Here is a 22,667-nt window from a genome sequence, read left to right as displayed (position 1 = left end):
CTAGAGTCTGAAAGCATCCATAACTCTGCAAAAGAGTAAAAAGCATACATAAATCATAAAGTAAGTTTTGAAAGGCAAACTGATTTTTTTTCTGTATGACTTCAAGACACAGTATAGAGCTGCCCCCAGCACAGAGGAGGTAAACTTTCCAAGCTGCTGTACCACAGCCATCAGAGACGAGAAGCAGAGCTGCCCCCAACACAGATGAGGTAAACCTTCTGGTCCACCATACTACCTCACCCAGCACTGACGAGGTGAGTCAGGCAGGCAAGGGCAGCATATATCCCTCACAGCCCTGACCGCCCACAGTTGAAATGAGAAGACATGTAAACATGACTCAAAAGTAGACTTCCAGATCACCTAAAGCAACTCCAAATGGAAACAAGATGGAACAATGTGATGACAACCTGGACAACCTGAACTGTCAATGAAAGATTTGGAAAAAATGAAATCAGAAATAATTTCTCAGATAAAAGCAGAGATTGTGCCCATAGTGCAAGACATGAATAACAAATCTGGAGAGGACATAGATAAAAACAGAGGAGCTGAGGAACATGATGGAATCCCAAAATAGGAAACAAATGGAATGAATAAAACAAATACAGATTTCCAGGACATGAAAACTCCATTGAAAGTCTACACAGCAGAATGAGCCAATGTGAGGCCAGAATTTCAGATCTAGAAGAAAACATAGCAATTAGTGACCAGGAAAACAAAAATTTCTTCAAAATAGTAAGAGACTACCAGAAATCAATCCACTAGCTGCAACACAATGCAAAGAAGAAAAACATAACACTGATCACAATGAAGACACAAGAGAGAGTGCAGAAATTAAAAAACTGTTCACAGAAGTGATGACAGAAAACCTCCCAAGCAGAATTTGACATACAAATTACTGAGGCAGACTTTTCAATGCAAACCCTCAAGGCAAGAAGAGTGTGGAGTGATGTATTTCAAACCCTAAAGGACAACGGCCTCCAAACCAGATTGACGTACCCTGCAAAACTATCTTTCAAAATGGATGGAGAAATAAGATACTTTCATGACAAAGAAAACTTTATGAATGCCAAACCAGCACTCCAAAAAATTTTAGACAATATCTTGGGAAAACACAATGAGGATCACAACCCCAGGAAAGCCCAGCAGAATGAATCCATTGGAGATGACAAGAAATTAAAGAGAGAATCCAACAAAAAGAAAGTCATGACAATGATAAGTCAATACTTATCATTTATAACCATCAATGTCAAAGGTCTCAATTCACAAATCAAAAGAAATAGACTGGCAGAATGGATCAAGAAGCAAGATCCAAAGATATGCTGCATACAAGAAACACACAACTCAAAAAGAAACTCATAGATTGAAAGTTAAAGGGTGGAAAACAATACTCCATGTGACAGGGACCTGAGAAAAAACAGGAGTAGCTATCCTCTTTGCAGATGAAGTAGATTTCAAACCAACACTGATTAAGAGAGAAAAATAAGGATATTACATCCTTGTAAAGGGAAGAATTCAAGAGAAAGAGATGACATATATATATGCATCAAACACTAGTGTACCCAACTATATAAAATAAATACTAATGGACATGAAAAATCAAATAAACACCAATACAATAGTAGTGGGGGGACCTCAATACACTGTCACAGGTACATCAAGTAGACAAAAAATAAGCAACGAAATACTAGAACTCCACCAAACTCTTGGACAAATGAAATTAACAGATGTTCACAGAGTGTTCCAAACCACCAAATCAGAATACACATTCTCTTCAGCTGTACATGGGTCATTCTCCAAAATAGACCACATACTCACACATAGAATATATTTAGGTAAGTGCAAAGGAATTGAAGATATCCTCTGTATATTATCAGACCATAGTGAGATGAAATTGGAGATCCACAGCAAAAGAAACTCAAAAAACTTCATAAACACGTGGAAATTGAACAACATACTTCTGAATAACCAATGGGTCACAGAGGAAATTAAAGAAGAAATCAGACAGTTCCTTCAATTAAATGACAATGACAATACAACATATCAGAATCTATGGGACACAATAAAAGTAGTCTTACAAGGGAAATTCATAGCAGTGACTACACATATTAGAAAAACAGAATGAGCCCAATTAAACAACCTGATGCTGAACCTCAACATTCTAGAGAAAGAAGAGCAAGACAATCCCAAATCTCATACAAGGGAGGAAACTATATAGATCAGAGCAGAAATCAATGCAATGGAGACTAAGAATGATACAAAAAAAATCAGTGAAGCGAAGAGTTGGTTCGTTGGAAAAAAACAAATGGACAAACCGTTAGCCAACCTTATCAGAAAAAGGAAAGAAAAGGCCCAAATCCATGCAATTAAGAATGAAAAGGATGAAATTACAGTGGACCCAGCAGAAATCCAGAGGATCATCAATACCTACTTGGAGAACTCATACACCAAAAAGTTGGAAATCACAGAAGAAATGGACAGATTCCTAGATACATATGAATTACCAAAGTTGAACGAAGACCTAACATTTCTAAACAACCCTATATCAATGAAATTGAAAATGTAATTAAAAACTTACCAAGGAAGAAAAAAAAAAGCCCGGTCCTGATGGCTTCACTGCTGAATTCTACAAGACATTTAGACAGGAATTGCTGCCACTACTGTTGAAACTCTTCAATGAAATTGAAAGGGAAGCAATACTCCAGAGTTCATTCCTAGAAGAAAGCATCACCTTGACCCCAAAGCAGAGAAAGACCCAATCGAAAAAGAGAAATATAGGCCAATCTCACTAATGCACATAGAAGCAAAAATCCTTAAGATATTGGCAAATAGAATGCAGAAGATCATCAAGAAGATCGTGTACCCTGGCCAAGTGAGATTCATCTCAGGGATGCAGGGTTGGGTCAACATACACAAATCAATAAATGTAACACACTATATCAATATAGCCGGGGATAAAAGCCGTATGATCATCTCAAGAGATGGAGAAAAAGCATTTGACAAAATCCAACACCCATTTATGATAACTCTACAAAAAAATTGGAATAGATGATCTCTATTTTGATCTGATAAAAGCCTCATGAAAAAGCAACAGCCAATGTGATACTAATGGTCTAAAACTGAAGTCCTTCACACTAAAATAAGGAACACTGATAAAAGCCATCTATGAAAAACCAACAGCTAATATACTAAATGGTCAAAAACTGAAATCCTTCATACTAAAATCAGGAACAAGACCAGGATGTCCACTATCACCACTCCTGTTCAACATAGTTTTGGAAACAGCCACAGCAATTAGAGAAGAGAAAGAAATAAAAAGAATAAAGATAGGAAATGAAGTCAAATTGTCAATATTTGCAGACAATAAGATACTCTATATAGAAGACTCCAAGAACTCCACCAAAAGTCTTCTAGACTTAATAACCAAATTCAGTAGAGTAGCTGGATACAAAGTCAACACAAAACAATCAATAGCTTTCCTCTACACGAATGACAGACTCACTGAGAGAGAAATAGGGCAAATAATTCCTTTCACAATAGCATCCAAAATATTGAAACACCTAGGAATCATTCTAACGAAAGAAATCAATGACCTCTTCTCTGAAAACTATACCAGTCTGAAAAGAGAGATCAAAGACGATATCAGAAAATGGACAGACATCTCTTGCACCTGGGTTGGAAGAGTCAACATAGGGAAAATGACCATACTTCCAAAACTGCTATATAGATTCAATGCAATTCCAATCGAAATCCCACTAGCATATTTCATGGACCTTGAGAAAACAGTCCAGAAATTCATTTGAAATAAGAGACCTGTAGAAGCAAAAGCAATTCTAGGCAACAGAGACATGGGAGGGGGTATCAACCCCCCCAACTTGAAACACAATAGCATCCAAAAGACGAAAACACCTAGGAATCAACCTAAGGAAAGAAATCAATGACCTCTTCTCTGAAAACTATAGCACTCTGAAAAGAGAGACTGAAGATGATATCAGAAAATGGAAAGACATCCCCTGCTCCTGGGTAGGAAGTATCAACATGGTGAAAATGGCCATACTTCCAAAACTGCTATATAGACTATCACTGCAATCCCAAATAAAATTCCAGCAGCATACTTAGCAGACCTTGAGGAAACAATCCAAAAATTCATTTGGTGGGCCAGGGATTTAGCTCAGTGTCACCACACCTGCCTCGAAAGCTAAAGGTCCTGAGTTTGAACCTCAGTACCAAACAAATAAAAAAAAACAAACGAAAGTTCATTTGGAACAAAAAGAGACCTAAAATAGCAAAAGCAATTCTAGGCAACAGAGGCATGGCAGGGGGTATCAAACCTCCAACCTGAAAGTATACTACAAAACTACAGTGATAAAAAGCATGGTATTGGCAAAGAAACAGACCTTAGGACCAGTGGAAAAGATTAGATGATGCAGAAACAACTGCAGACACAGCCACCTCATCTTCAACAAAGGAGCCAAACACCCTCACTAGGGGAAAGATACCCTTTTTAAATGGTGCTGGAAAAATTGTGTTTCAACTTGCCAAAGATTAAAACTAGACCTATATCTCTCACCATGCCCTAAACTAGAATCAAAATGAATTAAAGACCTAAATATTAAAACAGAGTCCTCCTCCACCTCCCACCAAGATATCTGACATGGAGAATGATTTCTTGTGCAATGATAAGGACTACGACCTGGAATACTCTGAAGACAGTAACTCTGAGACAAATGTGGATTTGGAAAATCAGTACTATAATTCCAAAGTGCTAAAAGAAGACGATCCGAAAGAGGCTTTAAGCAGCTTCCAAAAGGTTTTGGAACTTGAAGGTGAAAAAGGAGAATGGAGATTTAAAGCACTGAAACAAATGATAAAAATTAATTTCAAGTTGACAAACCCTCCAGAAATGGTGAATATATATAAACAACATTTAATCTATATTCGGAGTGCCTTCATGAGAAATTATTCTGAAAAATGCATTAATTCTATTCTTGATTATATCTCCACTTCTAAACAGATGGATTTACTGCAGCAATATTATGAAACAACAATGGAAGCTTTGAAACATTCTACGAATGACAGGTCGTGGTTTAAGACAAGCACAAAGCTTGGAAAATTATATTTAGAACGAAAGGAATATGTAAAGCTTCAAAAAATTTTACCCCAGTTACATCAGTCTGGCTGATGGAGAAGATGACCTGGAAAAAGGTACACAGTTATTAGAAATATAGACCTTGGAAAGTCAAATGTGCACAGCACAGAAAAAAAAATGAAAGCACTCTATGAGAAGTTGTTTCACATCAAGTCCACACCATCCCACACTAGCTGATCATGGGCATCATCAGAGAATGTGGTTGTAAGATGATGCACTTGAGAGAAGGTGAATATGAAAAGGCACACGTATTTTTTTGAAGGCTTCAAGAATTATGATGAATCAGGAAGTTCAAGACGAAGTACTTGTTTAAAATGGTCTTAGCAAACATGCTAATGAAATCGGGGATAAATCCATTTTGCTCACAGGAGGCTAACCCATACAAAAATCCAGAAATTCTAGCAATGACAAATTTAGTAAGTGCCTGTAAGAATAATGACAACACTGATTTCGAAGATTGTGGAAACAAATCACAGCAACATCATGGGTGATCCTTTCATAAGAGAACACATAGAAAATTTACGAAACATCAGAATATAAGTGCTCATAAAGTTAAGCCTTACACAAGAATACATATTTCTTTTATTTCTGTGTTAAATATAGATGTAGCTCATGTGGAAAGCTTGTTGGTGCAGTGCACATTGGATAACACTATCCACGGCCCAATTGATCAAGTCAACCAGCTCGTGGAACTGGACCATCAGAAGAGGGGCAGTTCACCGTATTCTGCACTAGATAAGTGGACCCACCAGCTGAACTCTCTCAACCAGGCCGTTGTCAGCATGCTGGCCTGAGGGGAGCAAGCTCCTGCAGACCTGCTTACTTGCAGAGACGCAACCCTTAGAGAACTGGGGTGGCAAAACTACTGCCGGTTGATGTGTCCTGAAAATAACTGGAGTTATGGCAGAAGTGCTCTTTGATCAACTGGTTTGTGTTTTGCTGCCGCATTTATCCAGAGAAAAACAGCTTTAATCTCCAGAAGAAAACAAAAATACCACGGGATTTATGCTGTATTGACATCTTGCCCTAAACATACAACATCATAGTGATTTGTCATGGGCAACATGACCAGAGAGAATTTGTAGTGATTTTAAATATACTGACATACCATTGTTAAATTTGAACATCTTTTACCTGCAAAAGTCCTCTCACAAATAATCTGCAATAACTTGAAATACATACCGTTTTGAACACTTCCTTTTCGTATGTATAAATGAAAATTTTTGCTGCATTTTGCAAAATGTCAATTCTCCAGAAATGTGTCCATATATTTCTGTACCTGCAGTGTAATAAAGGTTTAGCTGAAACCCAGAAACTATAGTGGCATACTGTCATTTAGGTTCCAAGCAGCAAAATAAACAGTGCACCTCAGAAATTGTAGTTTGGTTCATGATGTGTTTTTATTACATGGGCTTTGTTTTGTATTTTAGTATCTTAGAAATTTCAAATTACTTTATCTTCAGTTAATGATTAAAAACGTAAGCAAAAAAGTTGTTTTCAGGATTTTTAAAGTAGTCTTGATAAGGAGAACTGCTTTCTAATAAAACACTTTGACAGTGATGCATTAGAGGAATAAAGTTCTTTTTTAAGAATGGCATTCCTTTTGAAAATAGTTTCTCTTTTATTCCAAGACTATGTAAAGCAAAAATTGAAGTTTAAAATAAGAGGAATACATTAAAATATTTTCTGATTACTGATTGTGAGACTCAAAGCACCCCTAAAACACTGGATATCCAGCTTATTCTTGACATCAACCGTCACAAGAAGTTTTCACTCTGAATTATTCACGTTTTGTATCGAAAGACAGAAAAAATTTCTGCATACACCCCTCTTTCTAAAATATCTTTGCAAATATGGTCTTCTGATAACTCCAAAGAAAAACAGCTTGCTTTATTTAGCCAATGGGCCTGTTACTCTCACCCTGGATCTCTTAGGAATCCAACCAGAAATTCCCAGGACACCAGTGGTTACTCCACTTGTCTTCCCCCAGGGGACGGTGTCTTTCTTCCTGTAGGGGAGCCACTCCTGGAGTGCCAGTCAGCAGTACCAGGAGAGTGGGGTGGTGATAAGGAAAAGGAGGAACAAAAGGATAAGAATGAGGCTTTCCTGAACAACCCACAGCAAGGTAGAATGGTCCAGTTTTACAAACTACCCACTACAAACTCTAAAAACACACACTCAAAACTTTCAGGGAAGGAAAAGAGCTGAGAAGAAATTGGGGAGGGACACAAAGGGCAATGACATTAAACGGCGGACTTGGTCATGGAAATTTCTTACCTTCCTAACGCTGGAAGATGTTAAGTTAAAAAGTTCCTGTTCAAAACAGTATCGAAAACATATCTAAACATAGGTCTGTAGTCATCTTAAAAATAAAATGTCACTCCAGATAAGTGACAGATATCAGATACCAACACTTGAGGTATCTTTGCTGTAGATCTGAAAAATGGGCTGGCAGAGGAAAGGGAAGGCAAAGAAGGGAGGGGGAGGGAAGAAAGGAAAGGGAGATTTCAGAGTACAATGGGCATGGCAAGAAAGCTGGGAGGAGCACAAGTTTTAAATCCATGCTTATCTATCCCAGTAGCCAAACGAAGCAGACCCAAAAAATAGTTCTTTTCTAAGAACATTTCTAGAAGTTAATTTTAAATTCAAAATGTAAGAAACTACAAGCCAAGACAACAAATATCCCAATGTTCAACGGATTTTAAAATTGACTGGAACTGGGTCCTCAAGTTGCTCGACAGTCTTTTAGGTGTTATCTGACAGAACCTAGGACCAGGCTTTACCCAGCAAATGGAAGGCAAAGTACCTCTGTTACTTCATATGGACACACACTGAAAGCAGACAAAAATCACCTGGGTAGCTCCCAGAAGGAGAGGACTCTGCAGCAACAAGCTGCAGGCAGAGAGGAAGGCAAAAGAAAAAAGAACAGGTGGTTATGGAAGGCTCCCTCCTGTTGCAGTTTAAAAATATCTGCACAAATATACAGAGTAAAGGAATGGGATGAGAAACTACAATACCAAAGACAGAAGACATTCCTCCCAAGGGAAAGAGCGGATACAGGTTTCCAAACAGTGTCACAGAGCAATGCTACCACAGTCGCATTAATTATACTGCTCTGTCCCCAAGGACAAACACCTCAAAGTAAAGGGGAAAGCACCTTCGTGTTTATCATTTTCCCCTGCTGCTTTTAAAGACCCTGAACCCAGCACTGAATGATGGGTGGTATAGAAGGAGGAGAGACAAGAATATGAATGATGAACCTGCCAAACCTCTGTATCCCTTCCCCAGACATTCCAGGCAGGCAGCGGCTGGTAGTGATTTAGATTTGAGATACATTTGAAGGGGGACAGGGCGATTCTCAATAGAGACAGGACCAGAGAAGCCAGTTTAACTGTTTTCCTTAACAGACAGCTTAGCTTATAGAAACACCCCCAGTGCCTTCAAGCTAATCTGTCCAGCTGGGCAGAGGACAGGAAACAGAAGAAAAAAGCCAGATACAGTTCATCTTCCTAGCATTTGGCACCCGAGGAAGATGGGAGGTGGGCATGGCACTGGGGATTGCTGGTTCTGCTTCTGCCTTTCCACTGCCGGTCCTGTTGGCCACATTAGGTCCACACGAGTATCTGCATTGCTGCTTTTCTCCCATTCTTGCAGGTGGTCAGATATCAATCTCAAACTGAAAATCATCCCCTGTAACTGCATGATTCCTGTCATAATTCAAGTTGTTCAAATTGTTTACTTTTACTTTGGAGTCTTCGATTACGGTTCCAGGGCTAGTAACTCCCAGGGTATTGGGCAGATAGCAAGGTGGGGTCTGAGCCATGGGAGAATTGGGACGATCCAACAGAAACTTGCTATCATAAATGATTCGAGCTCCTCCTGGCCTGAAAAGCGTTCCCCCGGGTGTGGTGCAATAGTCATGAGGTAGCTGCTCCTGCGCGGTGTTGCTGATGGGCACGGTGCGGGTAGGGATGGCGCAGCTCTGGCTGGGCTGGTGGCGGCTGCCGGCGGACAAAGCTATGGCTCCAGCGCGGTCTCTCGCTTTGTCCGGCAGGCCGGCGGGCTGGCGGAGGCGACTGCGGGGCCTAGGCTGCTCCGGCACCTCAGGAGGGAGAAAGAGCGCGCTCCGCTCGCTCCTCGCTCTCCTCCTTCGTCCTGCTCCTGCGCTCCCGCCGCCGCCCTATTCTCAGACCGCCACCAGCCCCAGTAGCAGCGGCGACAACGACGACAGGCTAAAAAGTATAGTTTCAATCTCAGAATGTCACTTTAAACAAATATGCCAGAACATAGCTAAATGAATGTTACCCTGCATAGCGATCGTGCTGGAAGGTTGTATCAGGGCCAGCAATCTACCATTGCCCAAAACCTCCTGGGTTTGCTCTTGTAGAATTGCATTCAAAATTAATTTAAGAAAAACATACTTGTAACTCTTTGATTATAGCTCATTTTCTAAAAACAGCATGGCCACATTTGTTTTTAATTGCTATTTGGAGCCAGATTTCCAAAAATTAATGTTGAGGCAATGCTGAAAGTGTGCGTCTGGCTTTGAAGGCAGCCCGGCAAGAGTCTGAAAGGCGATGTGTGCAGTGGTGGAGCAGCTGAGCATGAACACCTTCCGAGATGTCTGCCTCTCAGGGGCTCAGCTCCTCTGAATGTACTGAGTTTCAGATGTATTTCATTTTGAAACAAGTTTGCAGTATTTTACAGTGTCAAAGGCAAAAACTAAGGTTAGCATAATTTTCTTTGGCTTTTTTATTGCTTGTTATGCAAAAAGTCAGTGGCAGTTCAGAAGGAAGACTGTTGCACCTGAAGAGCGACAATCAAGAATTTTTGATTATTAAATCAGGTTTTATAAACAGTGTAAGGAGCATGGATTTAAAACAAAGCATGCTTATTCGATTCTGTCAAAATTTTACAAAAATATGATATATATTTATATTAAAACTATATAATCCTTAGATTTAGGAAACCAATCAGTTAATGTCTTTAGCAGATTTAAGCAGTATTAAATACAAGTATAAGTTGGAAGTTGTAGACAACTGAAAGACAACAAAAGACAAAATTAATGTCTGTGGTAGAGAATAAAAAGTTCAAGATATTATAAAATTTATGTGTATTTTCTCCTCTTACATTTCTGAAAAGTGTGCTAATTTTTTTTACAAGAATGATAGTAATTAGGATTTATTTTTCAATTTGGAGATCTTTTGTTACCCAATAAAAAAATGACAAGACTCTGTGCCTGTAAAAAAAAAAAAAAAAAAAAAAAATGAAAAAAGTAAAACAGAAATCCTGAACTGGCTGGAACAGAGGTTAGGTAGAACTCTTGACGACATTGGTATAGGAAAAGATTTTATGAACAAAACCTCAGTTGCCCATGAACTAGCACAATCAACAAGTGGGATGTCTTCTTATTAAAAAGCTTCTGCACAGCAAGAGAAACCACCAACAGTGTGAAAAGACAACCCACAATGTGGGAAAAAATTTTCACCAGTAGTTCCTCAAAGCTCTACTATCTAGAATCTATAAAGAGCTTTAAAAAAATCAGATCTCCCAAATTTAAAGATCTAATCCAAAAATGGAAATCTGAAATGAACAGACATTTCTCAAAGAAATAGAAATAGCAAAGAAACATGAAAAAACATTCACCATCACTGGTCATTCAAGAGATGCAAATGAAAACAACACTGAGATTCCACTTTAGTAAGCATGGCTGCTATCATGAAATCAACCAATAACAAATGCTGGTGGGGCTGTGGGGAAAGAGGAATTATGCTCCATTGCTAGTGGGAGTGTAGACTGGTGCAAGCACTGTGGAAATCAGTATGGAGATACCTCAAAGAACTAGGACTGGAAGTTTCATTTGACCTAGCTATTCCCCTCCCGGGTATCTTCCCTCAAAGAATTAAAGAAAACCCCATACCACAGTGATATATATTCATGTTCATAGAAGCACAATTTGTAATAGCCAAAACTTGGAAACAGCCTAATTGCCCATCAACTGGAGACTGGATAAAGAAAATGTGGGCTTTTTATAAAATGAAGTACCACTCATCCTTTAAAAAATGAGAAATTAGAGGCATTTACAGCTAAATGGTGATACTCTTTTTTTGTATATCCTTTTATTGATACATTTTAGGTGTACAATATAAGGACATTCATCATTGGAGATATGCACCTTTACATAATCTTTCTTGGTTCTTATTTTTTCTCCCTTCCCCTGCCCTCCCTTCAATCCCTCCATCCCTCTCTATTTACAAAGACTTTGTTTCCCTTTTTTCATTTCTCATATTAATTCCATTCCCTTCTTTCCTATCCCCTACCCCTCCCACTTCCCCTTCTCCTTTGCCCCTTTTCTTCCTATTTCAAATTATTATACCTTTTAGTTCTTATTTACACTTTCAGTTTCTCATACTGGAGAAACTATTTGGTATTTACACATGTGTGTTCTATTTATTTCACTTAGTGAAAAGGGAAAAATAGGAACCAAGAGAGATTATGTAAAGGTGCAAATTTCCAATGATGAATGTCATTATACTGTATACCTAAAATATGCCAATAAAATTCATTAAAAAAAAACTATAATCACAAGGATTTATGATGGAACTAAGGAAAGTTTGGGAGAACAGCACAAAGTCCTCAAAATAACCTTTAGAGTGTGTGTGTGTGTGTGTGTTTGAGTACACAGCCACTGAAAAAAGAAAGAAGGGAAGATAAGCACGACATTCGTGATTTCCTCTCTTCTTCGCCATTTTGTGTACCATTTAGCCCACAGTTACTGTAATCTGTAAGCACGGTGTGGGATTTTACTCTGAAAATGACTCCTTCCACATGGCAAGTCAGCTTTGGAGAAGAAATCTGTTGCAGTACCTGCCCTATTTGGCAGTGCTATAAGCAGAAGTTATTTTGGGAAGTGGTTTATTGTTTGAGTCATTACTCCCAGAAACAGAAGTCACAAAATATCTACACTTCAGAGTTTCAGGGGTCACCCTACCACAGTGATTGGCTGGGAGAGTAGCGCAAAGCCCAGTCACAGAGAGGAGAATGACTAGTCATAGATCCCCTGAGAAGTTTGAGGACAAGTGAACTCAGATCACAAAGGATACGGTGGTCGTCCCCTCTATGGTGAGAAGCTAGGCTTGTCATTGTGGTTTTCTGATAGGGCAAATCTGAAAGAGGTGGCATTAAGTCAAGTGGAATGCTTGACTCTCCACTGTCTACTTCAAGCACAGAGCTTAGTGGTCTATTTGCTTTTCCCTGTGTCCCTATGTGACCAGGAATACTACTTGCCTTAACATAGTTGCCACATCCCAGGATGTATGGACAGTAGGGCCTCTGAAGCAAGGAAGCACCTTATAAGCCAATAGACTATAAAGCTAGGTGGACATAGCAGGGACTTAGGAAAACAGAGGGACACAAACACTAATAGTTCTGGAGCAAGTATAGCCCTGTCAGGCAACATAACACTACTTGACCAAGCCCCGTAGGAAAAGTGGGCAGGACTCAGCTTTTAGATACAAAAAAGTGGGTGTGGGAATAAAATCAGCCCTAGTTGTGACTCACTAGACATATAGCTGGTAGATTTCAATGCTACAGGCCCTGGAAAGAAACCACTCAAAAAGCGGAATTTTTTTGGACTCCTTTTATCCTATCTTCAACCTGCAGCCCCAAAACAATAGAAATATGAGAAAGCAAGGCACAAGATGCCTCCAAAAACCCTTATCTTAGCAAAAGCTGCTCTTATGGACACTGAACTGGAGGAAGTTACAGAGAACTGAAAAACCAAATTGTCAAAATGTTTGAAGAGATCAAGGAAGAATCAAGCAAATTCAACAGATGTTTATCAAGATTCAAGACAATTTTATTAAACAGATGACGTATTTTGCTAATAAAGTGTTTAATGAAATTAAAGAAAAATTTAACTGAGTGAAATAATACAAAATATAAAGTTTGATTAAAAATTAGAAAGTATGAAAACAAAAGCAGAAATAAAGGATATGAAAAATTCAATTGAAAGTATAGATAGCTGATTTGACCAATAGGACAGAGTGGCTTCAGTAGAAAAACTAAAAACAGGACACTATGCAAGCTAGATCTGACAGCTGTTAGATGACTCAGAAAAAGAAAAAAATAACCTCAGCATTCTAAAATTAAAAAAAATTAGAAGATAACTAAAACAAATACAAAACTTATTAACTGAAACCATAGTTAAAAAAAAAAACTTTCCCAATCTAGGGAAAGAATTCCATATAAAATTATAAGAGATATATAGAATCTCAAATAGCTATGACCAAAAAAGAACTTCTCCATGAAACATCATAATCAAAATCCCAGAAATTCAACAAAAGGTGAGACTACAAAAAGCTGCTAGAGAAAAACAGCAAGTTACTTATAAAGGCAAGCCTGTCAGAATTACATGGCTTTTCCAAGACAAACCTTAAAAGTTAGCAGAACTTGGAACAAAATTTTTCAAACGCTAAAACAATTAGCTCAGATGTGTATATTGTGCAAAATTACCCTTCAAAATCAATAAAGAGCCAGGTAAAGTGGTTCACACCAGTAATATCAGCCCTTGGGAGGTTGAGGGAGGTGGATCTCCATGAGTTTGCGTCCAGCCTGAGCTTCATAGTAAGTTCAAGTTTAGTCTGAACTACATAGCAAGACCCTGTCTCAAAAAAGTCAATAAAGAAAAAATTTCCATGACAAACCCTAAAGGAATACATGACCCTGCACCAGTATTGCAAAAAACACTCAAGAGAATCCTAGAGACACACCAGCACCAAAAAGCACAAAGAAAATTATACATCTAACTAGAGAGTAGCTAGATAAAAGGAAAAAAATCAGAATCAGCACTGGAAAAATAATGCAAAGACAGGAATAAGTAAGCACTTTAAAATAATAGCTCTCAATGTCAGGGCTCTTAACTCTCCAATTGAGACAAACCAAAAAGAAACCATATATTGCCTAAAAAAGACACACTTCATCCAAAAGGAAGCAAATAACTAGTGTAGCTACAGCAAACATTAAGCCAAAACTGTTCAAGAGAGACAAAGTCACTACATATAGGTAAAGTGAACATTTCAACCGGAAGAGTTAACAATTCTAAATATCTATTCTGGGAATGTTCGTGCACACGACTTCATAAAATAAAAACTACTGGACATAAAAGGACAGACAGATGCCAATACAATCATAGTAGGGGATGTCAACAACCCACTTACACAATGAAATCAATCAGACAAAAATTTAACAAAGAAATAGAGTTAAACCACAATGCTGAAAAAAGGAACTTAACAGATATCTAGAGAGTGATTTATTCCACAGTGGAACACACATTTTTCTCAGCAGCACATGGAACCTTTTGCTAAATCATATCTTGAGGCATAAACCATGCTTAACTAAATACAAAAGAATGGAAATAATCTCCAGTATCCTTTCAGATCATAGGCAATGTGAAACTAGAAATCAAATGCAAAAGAAACCACAGAAACTACACAAATAGATGCAGATTAAGCAATACATTAATGAATAATCAATTCATCACAGGAGAAATCAGGAAAGACATTTTAAAATTCCTAGAATCAAATGACAATGAATGCATAAATGCCAAAACCTATAGGACACAATGAAAGCAGTTCTAAGAGGGAAGTTTATATCTCTGAATGCACATATTAAAAGAATTGAGCATTCACAAATAATGATGCATCTCAGAGTACAAAAAAAGGACAATCCAAAATTAACAGAGATATAAAGATCACAGTGTAAATTAATAAAATTGAGACTAACAATATACAAAGGATCAATGAATCAAGGAGTTGCTTCTTTGTATTGGTAAATCCCAGCCAAAAGTATCCCAAAAAAGGGAAAGAAAAAAACTGCATCAATTCAAATAGAAATTAAAAAGAAGATAATACAACCAGCACCACCAAAATACAGATTATAGGAAAAAATTTTAAAAGCTTATATTTCAATAAATTTGAGAAACTAGAGTGAAGCTCCCAGATACATATAAATTATCAAAATTGAACCAAAAAGACATAAAAACTAGTCTAATAAAAGACAACAAAATACAGGCAATAATAAAAGTGCTACAAAAAAAAAAAAAGCCCAGGACCCAATGGATCTACCACAGAATTCTGTCAGAACTTCAGAGAAGGTCTACTGGTGATAGTTTTCAAACTCTGAAGAGTTTGATTTCATTGTAATGAAATCAAAAGGGAAGGAATACTACCAAATTCATTCCTGGGAGCTAGAATTGTTTTGATTCCAAAACCAAAGGAAAACAAAAAAGAAAACTACAGGCCTTAATGAACTACAGGTTCTTAATGAGCATGGATGCAAATATTCTCAGCTAGGCATTGGCAAACATTGCAACAAATCACTACTAAAATCATGTAGCATGACAAAGTTGGCTTCACTCCAGGCATGCGAGAATGGTTCAACATACTTAATAAATGTAATGTGTCACTGAAACAGAAGCAAGAACAAAAATTGCAAAAATCACAATAGACAAAGAAAAAGTCGTTGACAAAATCCAACATCATGATTTTTTTTTTTTGCTTAAATTCCTTTATTGGTACATTTTAGGTATGCAATACGTTTACATTTATCATTGGGTGCTTGTACCTGTACATGATGTATCTTAGTTCTTATTTTTTCCCCCATTACCTGTGCGTCCTTCACTCCACCCTTCCCTATTTACATAGGCTTTGTTTCCATTTTTTTCTTTTCTCATAATTTTTCCTTTCCATTCTTCCCTTTCCCCTTCCCCTACCACCACCCCTACCCCTTTGGACTCTTTCCTATTTCAAAGTATCAATTATTACTAATTAATCCTTTTAATCCTTATTTACACTTTCAGTTTTTCACACTAGAGAAAGTATTCGGTATTTACACATGTGTCCTATTTATTTCACTTAAGAATATGGCCTCGGTATGCATCCATTTAGCTATAAATGACTCTAGTTTCTCATTCTTTATGGCTCAGCAGTACTCCATTTTATTAAAAAAAATTAAACCCACATCTTTATCCACTTTCCAGTTGATGGGCACTTGGGCTGCTTCCAGGCTTTAGCTATGACAAACTGTGCCCTTATGAACATGGGTGTACATATATCTCTGTGATATGATTCTTTTAATTCTTTTGGGAAAATGCCCAGCAGGGGAATAGCTGGGTCAAGTGGGACCTCCAGCCCTAGTTCTTTGAGGTGTCTCCACACTGATTTCCATAGTGGTCTCACCAGTCTGCACTCCCATCAACAATGGAGAAGGGTTCCTTTCTCTCCACACCCCCGCCAGCATTTGTTGTTGGTTGATTTCTTGACAGCCACTTTCTGGGGTGAGGTGGAATCAGTGTTGTTTTCATCTGCATCTCTAGAATGACCGATGATGTTGAACATTTTTCATGTATTTGGTGCTTTTACTTCTTTGTCTGAGAAATGTCTGCTCATTTCAGATGCCCACTTTGGAATTGGGTCTTTGAATTTGGGGGGAATATGATTTTTTTCAATTCTTTATATATTCTATATAGTAGCCCTTTGAGTTACAGCAGCTAAAAATTTTTCCCCACATTATAGGTTGTCAGCTCTGTTGGTGGTTTCTCTTGCAGTGCAGAAGCTTTTTAATAAGATGAAATCCCGGTTGTTGATTCCTTCTGCTAGTTCCCATGCTATTGGTTTTGTTCATAAAGTCTTCCTATCTGTTCATGATTTTTAAAAACCCTGCTGAAAATAGGTATAGAAAAATCTTACCTCAATTTCACAAAAGCCACTTATGACATATCCACTGCCAACATCACACTAAATAGGGAAAAACTGAAAGTATTTCCTCTAAAACTAGAAAAAAGACAAAGGCATCCACTCTCACCACTCCTGTTCAATATAGTAGTCACTGTAATAGCCAGACCAACCAGGCAAGAGAAAGAAATAAAAGAGACATATAGAAAAGGGAAAGTCAAATTATCCTTACTAAAAAACAGTACAATCCTTTATAGAAGACAAAAAAGTTCCACCAAAAAACTCTTAGAACTAATAAATTCAGCAGGGTAGCAGGATACAAAAATCAAGACAGACTGGAAATGAAAGGATGAAATCAAAAGCATTCGTGCATACCAAAAGTGAACTCACTGAGAAAAAAGGAAAATGATTCCACTCACAATAGCTTCAAAAAATTAAATAAGAATTAACCTAACCAAGAAAATAAAGACTTCTATAACAAAAACTATAGTACTCTGAAAAAAAAAGATGGAAGATATCAGAAAATTAAAAGATATACTTTGTTCCTGGATCGGCAGATTGTCAAAGTAGCCATACTTACAAAACTGGTATGTAGATTTAATGCACTCCCACTCAAACTACCAGCAGCATTCTCCACAGAACTAGAAAAATGATTGTAAAATTCATATGAAACCAAGAGACCCAGAATAGCAAAAGCAAACCAGGATCTTTTGTAGAAGAGCAAAGTAGAAGGCATCAAAGTCCCAAACTTCAAGTAATATTACAAAGCTACAGTGAAGAAACAGCATGATCACAGCAAATATAAAGGTATTATGGATCAGTGGGACAGAATAGAGGATGATAAAGCAGCCCCAAGAACCATTAAATAAATGCTGGAAAAAGAATAGGCTCCTTTAAAGTTGGTGATGGGAAAGCCTGCAATACACATTCAGACATAATAATCTAGACACATATATCTCACAATATATGGAAATAAAATTAAAATGGATTACAATTATAATATTAAAACAGAAACTACCTGCTGGAAGATAAAATAGGCAAAACTCTTGAATACATAGGCATAAGCAAGGACTTTTTTTAAAACCACAATTGCACAAGAAATGATTGCAAGAATCAACAAAAATGTATTATATAAAATTAAAAGGCTTCTGTACAGAAAAGGAAACAATTTACAGAGTTAAGACAAAACCTAGAGAATGGAAAATTTTTTTTGCCAGCTATTCCTCTGACAGAGGGCGAATACAAAGAATATGTGAGAACTATAAACAAAATTAGGCTCCCCAAAATAAAAGGCCAAGTAAAATATGGGCAATTGAAGTGAAATGACACAACACAAAAGAAGTGAAAATGACCAATAAGTACATGAAAAAAAGGATCGGCATCTTTAGCCATTGGAGAAATGCAAACCAAAACAACACAGGTTGAATCAGACTCCAAAAAGAATGACTATCATCAAGATCTCAAAAAACCAATGCTAGTGAGACTGTGGGGGAAAAGGAGCCCTTCTATTTGTTGATGGGAATAAAAATTAGTACTACCATTATGGAAAGTGGTATGGAGATTCTTCAAAAAACTAAAAATGCAAATTTTCTTCAACCTAGTTATACCCTGTTTTCCCTAAAAGATACATCACGTAAGTTATACATGCATACCCACAATAGTTAAATCTTGGAAGTAGCTTATATGACCATCAAACTATAAATGGATAAAGAAAATGTGGTACTTGTACACAATGGAGTATGACTCATAAAAAGAAATATAAACTTGAGGCCTAGCATGTGGCACATGCCTATAATACCAGCACTCAGGAGGCTGAGGCAAAGAGGATCACTTCAAGTTCAAGGCCAACCTCAGTTACATAGTGAGTTTGAGGTAGCCTGAACTACATAGTGAGACCCTGTCTCCAGAAAAAAAGGAAAAGAAAAAGAAAGAAAAGAAATACAAACTTGAGTCACTTGTGGGAAAATGGATGAATTCGAAGTGAAGTAAATTAGACCACAGACTTGAACATCACATGGTTTCTCTTATATGAGAAACCCAAAGAATAAATCATTTAAAGAGAAAAATAAAAGAGATGATAGGAAACAGAGAAGTAGACCTTTGGAGATGAGAAGGGGATTTAAGGAGGGAGGGGAAAAAGGAGGAAGAGGAGGGAAAGTGAAGTAAAAAGGATATGTATATCACTGAATGTACTCATTATTTATCACAAGAATGTGCTAAAGAAAAAATAATATACAAAATATTTGGTTAACACATAGCCAACTTAAGCTATCAAGCCAAAAAAATCCAGTCAAGTATAAGTTTGCTTATGAAATTTGTGTAAACCAAATATAAATGTTCAGATATATATTAATATAAAATCTCTTTAATTCTCATACCTTTTAAAGATTAGAGGATATAAGGAGTAACACTGAAACATAAAATGAGAATAAGAAATCTTTGGGAAAAAACCAAATTGAACTCTTATGTGTAAATTATACTTGTTGAAATATATAAACAGAGACAAATAGTACTTGAGAGATAAACAGTAATTGAGAAAATGTAAAAGCGTTGAAAAATCAGACTGAAAACTCAGAACATAGGGAGAAAACATACCAAAAAAAAGTCAAGTGATATAGAGAATTAAAAACAGACATCTAACATTTGGATTATGGAAATCTAAGAAGAAATAAAAAATTAAAATGAAGAAAAAATATTTAGAAAATCTAAAGGTTAATTTCTCAAAATGAAAGCAATCAGTATCACAAAATATATTCATGGAACAAACAGTTTAACAAACATTTAAATATTTACTAAGTACTAAGCCTTTTCTTAATGCTTCACAAATGACTTCAATTGGTCATCATACAACCCTTCAAATAATAACTGATTAGTTCCCCATTTTAAGAATAAGGGTATTGAGGACAGCCAAAATGGTGTGGTAGTGATCAGAAACAAAATACAGCATTGGGCTAGGGATTTAGCTCAGTAGCACCTCCCCTGCCTTGCAAGCAGAAGGTCCTGAGTTCGATACCCAATACCAAAAAAAAAAAAAAAAAAAATACGACCTCTCCAGAACTTCAAATACAGACACCTGGAAAATATCAATTTGAAGAGAAAACAAAGAATTAGATCTTCAGGATTAGGGAGAAAAATGACAAGAAAATTAGAAACTACAGAGGATCTAGACAAATGGAACATAATGCAGAATAAAGAACAAAGCATTTTAGAAAGGGCACCACGAGTCCTGAGGAGGAGGAACCTGTTTCCACAAACACAAGGTAAGCCCCCAGGGTCAGAAGCTCCAGGGAGAAATGGACTGGGCCAGCACTGTTACCTCCAAGAAAAATATCACAGATATGGAAACTGCAAAAATAGGGTGCAGTGTTACTCCAAAAGTGAATCCTTCCGCATGGCAGGGTAGAATTGGAGAAGAAAACCAGTGCAAGAGGCCGGCCCCAATATCATCAGTAAATGCACACAGATCCCAGTGAACAGCAGTGTGGACCAGAGTGGCATGGCTGCAGGCAGGTCCTCCGAGCCACACCCTGACCACAGCCACTTGGGCATACAGGCCCAAGCCAAGAGCCCATCTGGAAAAGAACTGCAACAGGTGTATAAGCAACAGCCAGAGGCTTGCCCAGATACCACCGGTTGTGTGGAGACCCTACTAAGAACTCTGCTCAGATACCAGGGACCAGGGTGTAGGTGTACCAGCCAAAGGCCCTCCCAGACATCAGGTAATACAGGGCCAGGCCCTAGCCAGAGGCACACCTAGATACCATCACAAGTGTGCACAGGCCCCAGCAAGAAGCCGAAACAGGTCAGCTCAGGGATCCACAAGGTATCCATTCTGAACCCAGGAATTGGTAAACTAATGAGTAACAGAGAAAAGGCTGCTCAGTGGCTTGCTGAGAACTGAATGCTACTGGGAGAGCAAAAAGTTGCCTAAACAAAGGCACAGCATGCTGTATTTGTTGAAATGAGAAGACGTCAAGAAGTCTCAAAATCAGACTTCCAGATCACCTAAGGCAACACCAAAGGGCAATGAGATGGAATAATCCCATACTCAATGACACTGACTCCATGAACTGGCAACAAAAGAGAATCTGGATAAAATGAAATTAGAAATAATTTCACAAATAGCAGAGATTGTATCCATGGTGCAAGACATAATTAATGATTCTAAACCAGACAGATTAAAAACACTATAGGAGCTGCGGAACATGATGGAATCCCCACACAGGAAACAAATGGAATGCATAAAACAGATGCAAACAGATTTCCTAAACATCAAAAACTCCACTGTATGTTTACACAGCAGAATGAGCCAAAGTGAGGACAGAATTTCAGATATAGATCACAGGATTCCAATTAGTGGTCACAAAAAAAAAATTTCTTAAAAATACTAAGGGACCATGAGAAATCAATCCAGAAGCTGCTAGATGATGTAAAGAAGAATAAGACTGATCAAAGTCAATGAAGAAACTGGAGATAGTGCAGATGACATAAAAAACCTGTTCAAAAAGTAATAGAAAACTTCACAAGTAGGAGAAAATAATTTGACATATAGATAAGTGAGACACATAGGACTCCAACTAGCCATGATAAAAGAAATCTACACGTAGGCACATAAAAATTAAGATTCCAGAAACCCAACAGAAGAACAAAATTCTGCAAGCAGTTACAGAAAAGAAGCAAATCATATACAAAGGAGAGCCCATCAGAATCACAGCAGACTCCTCAACGCAAACCCTCAAGGCAAGAAGAGCTTGGAGTGATTTTAAGCCCTAAAGGAAAAATACTTCCAACCCAGATTGATGTACCCTGCAAAACTATCTTTCAAAAAGGATGGAGAAATAAGATACTTTCATGACAAAGAGCACCTTGGGAACGTCATGAATACCAAACCAGCACTCCAAAAAATTTTAGACAATATCCTAGGAAAGGACAATGAGGATCACAACCCTAGGAAGCCCAATAGAATGAATCCATTGGGCATGAAAAAAAATTGAACACAAAGGGGGAGAATCTAATAAAAAGGAAATGTCATGACAAAAATAAGTCAATACATATCATTTATAACCATCGGTGTTAATGATCTCAACTCACCACTCAAAAGAGACTGGCTGAATGGGTCAAGAAGCAAGATCCAACAATATGCCACATACAAGTAACTCAATTCAAAAAGAAACTCTCCATGAGGCAGGAACTAGAAAAAAAAAGCAGAAGTAGCTATCCTCTTTGCAGATCAAGTGGATTTCAAACCAACACTAATGAAGAGAGACAAAGAAGGACACTACATCGTTGTAAAGGGAAACAATCCAAGAGGAAGAGATGACAATCATAAATATATATGCACCAAACACTAGTGTACCCAACTACATAAAAATACAAAGGGACATAAAAAATAAAATGAGCAGTATTACAATAGTAGTGGGGGACCTCAATACCCCTCTGTCACAAATCAACTAGGCAAAAAATAAGCAACAAAATACTAAAACTCATCAAACTCTTGAACAAATGAACTTAAAATGAGCTTAACAGAAGTTTACAAAGTGTTCCACCCCACAAAATAAGAACACACATTCTTTTTAGCTGCACAAGGGTCATTCTCCAAAATAGACCAAATACCTGCTCATGAAGCATGTTTAAGAGAGGGCAAAGGAATCGAAGTTATCCCCTGTATATTATCAGACCATAGTTTAATGAAATTGGAGATCAATAGTAAAAGAAACCTCAAGAATTTCATAAACACATGAAATTTAACAACACACTTCTGAATAACCAGTGGGTCACAGAAGAAAGCA

At 37.5% G+C, this 22,667-nt stretch overlaps 2 pseudogenes; one reads left to right on the top strand and one right to left on the bottom strand.

Moving 5' to 3' along the window:
- The first annotated feature begins 4,447 nt into the window (after positions 1–4,447).
- On the top strand, positions 4,448–5,940 carry LOC101708167 (COP9 signalosome complex subunit 2 pseudogene; annotated as a pseudogene).
- A 2,864-nt stretch (positions 5,941–8,804) lies between these two features.
- The window catches only part of LOC101724047 (eukaryotic translation initiation factor 4E-binding protein 2 pseudogene), a 39,574-nt pseudogene continuing 25,711 nt past the window's right edge, over positions 8,805–22,667 (bottom strand).

Source organism: Heterocephalus glaber, unplaced genomic scaffold (assembly GCF_053883595.1).
Source record: "Heterocephalus glaber isolate CG9 unplaced genomic scaffold, H.glaber_assembly_v1.0 deba00001666, whole genome shotgun sequence".
NCBI lineage: Eukaryota > Metazoa > Chordata > Mammalia > Rodentia > Bathyergidae > Heterocephalus > Heterocephalus glaber.
Note: the sequence above shows the minus strand (reverse complement) of the source record. Positions and strands in the feature narration are given on the sequence as shown.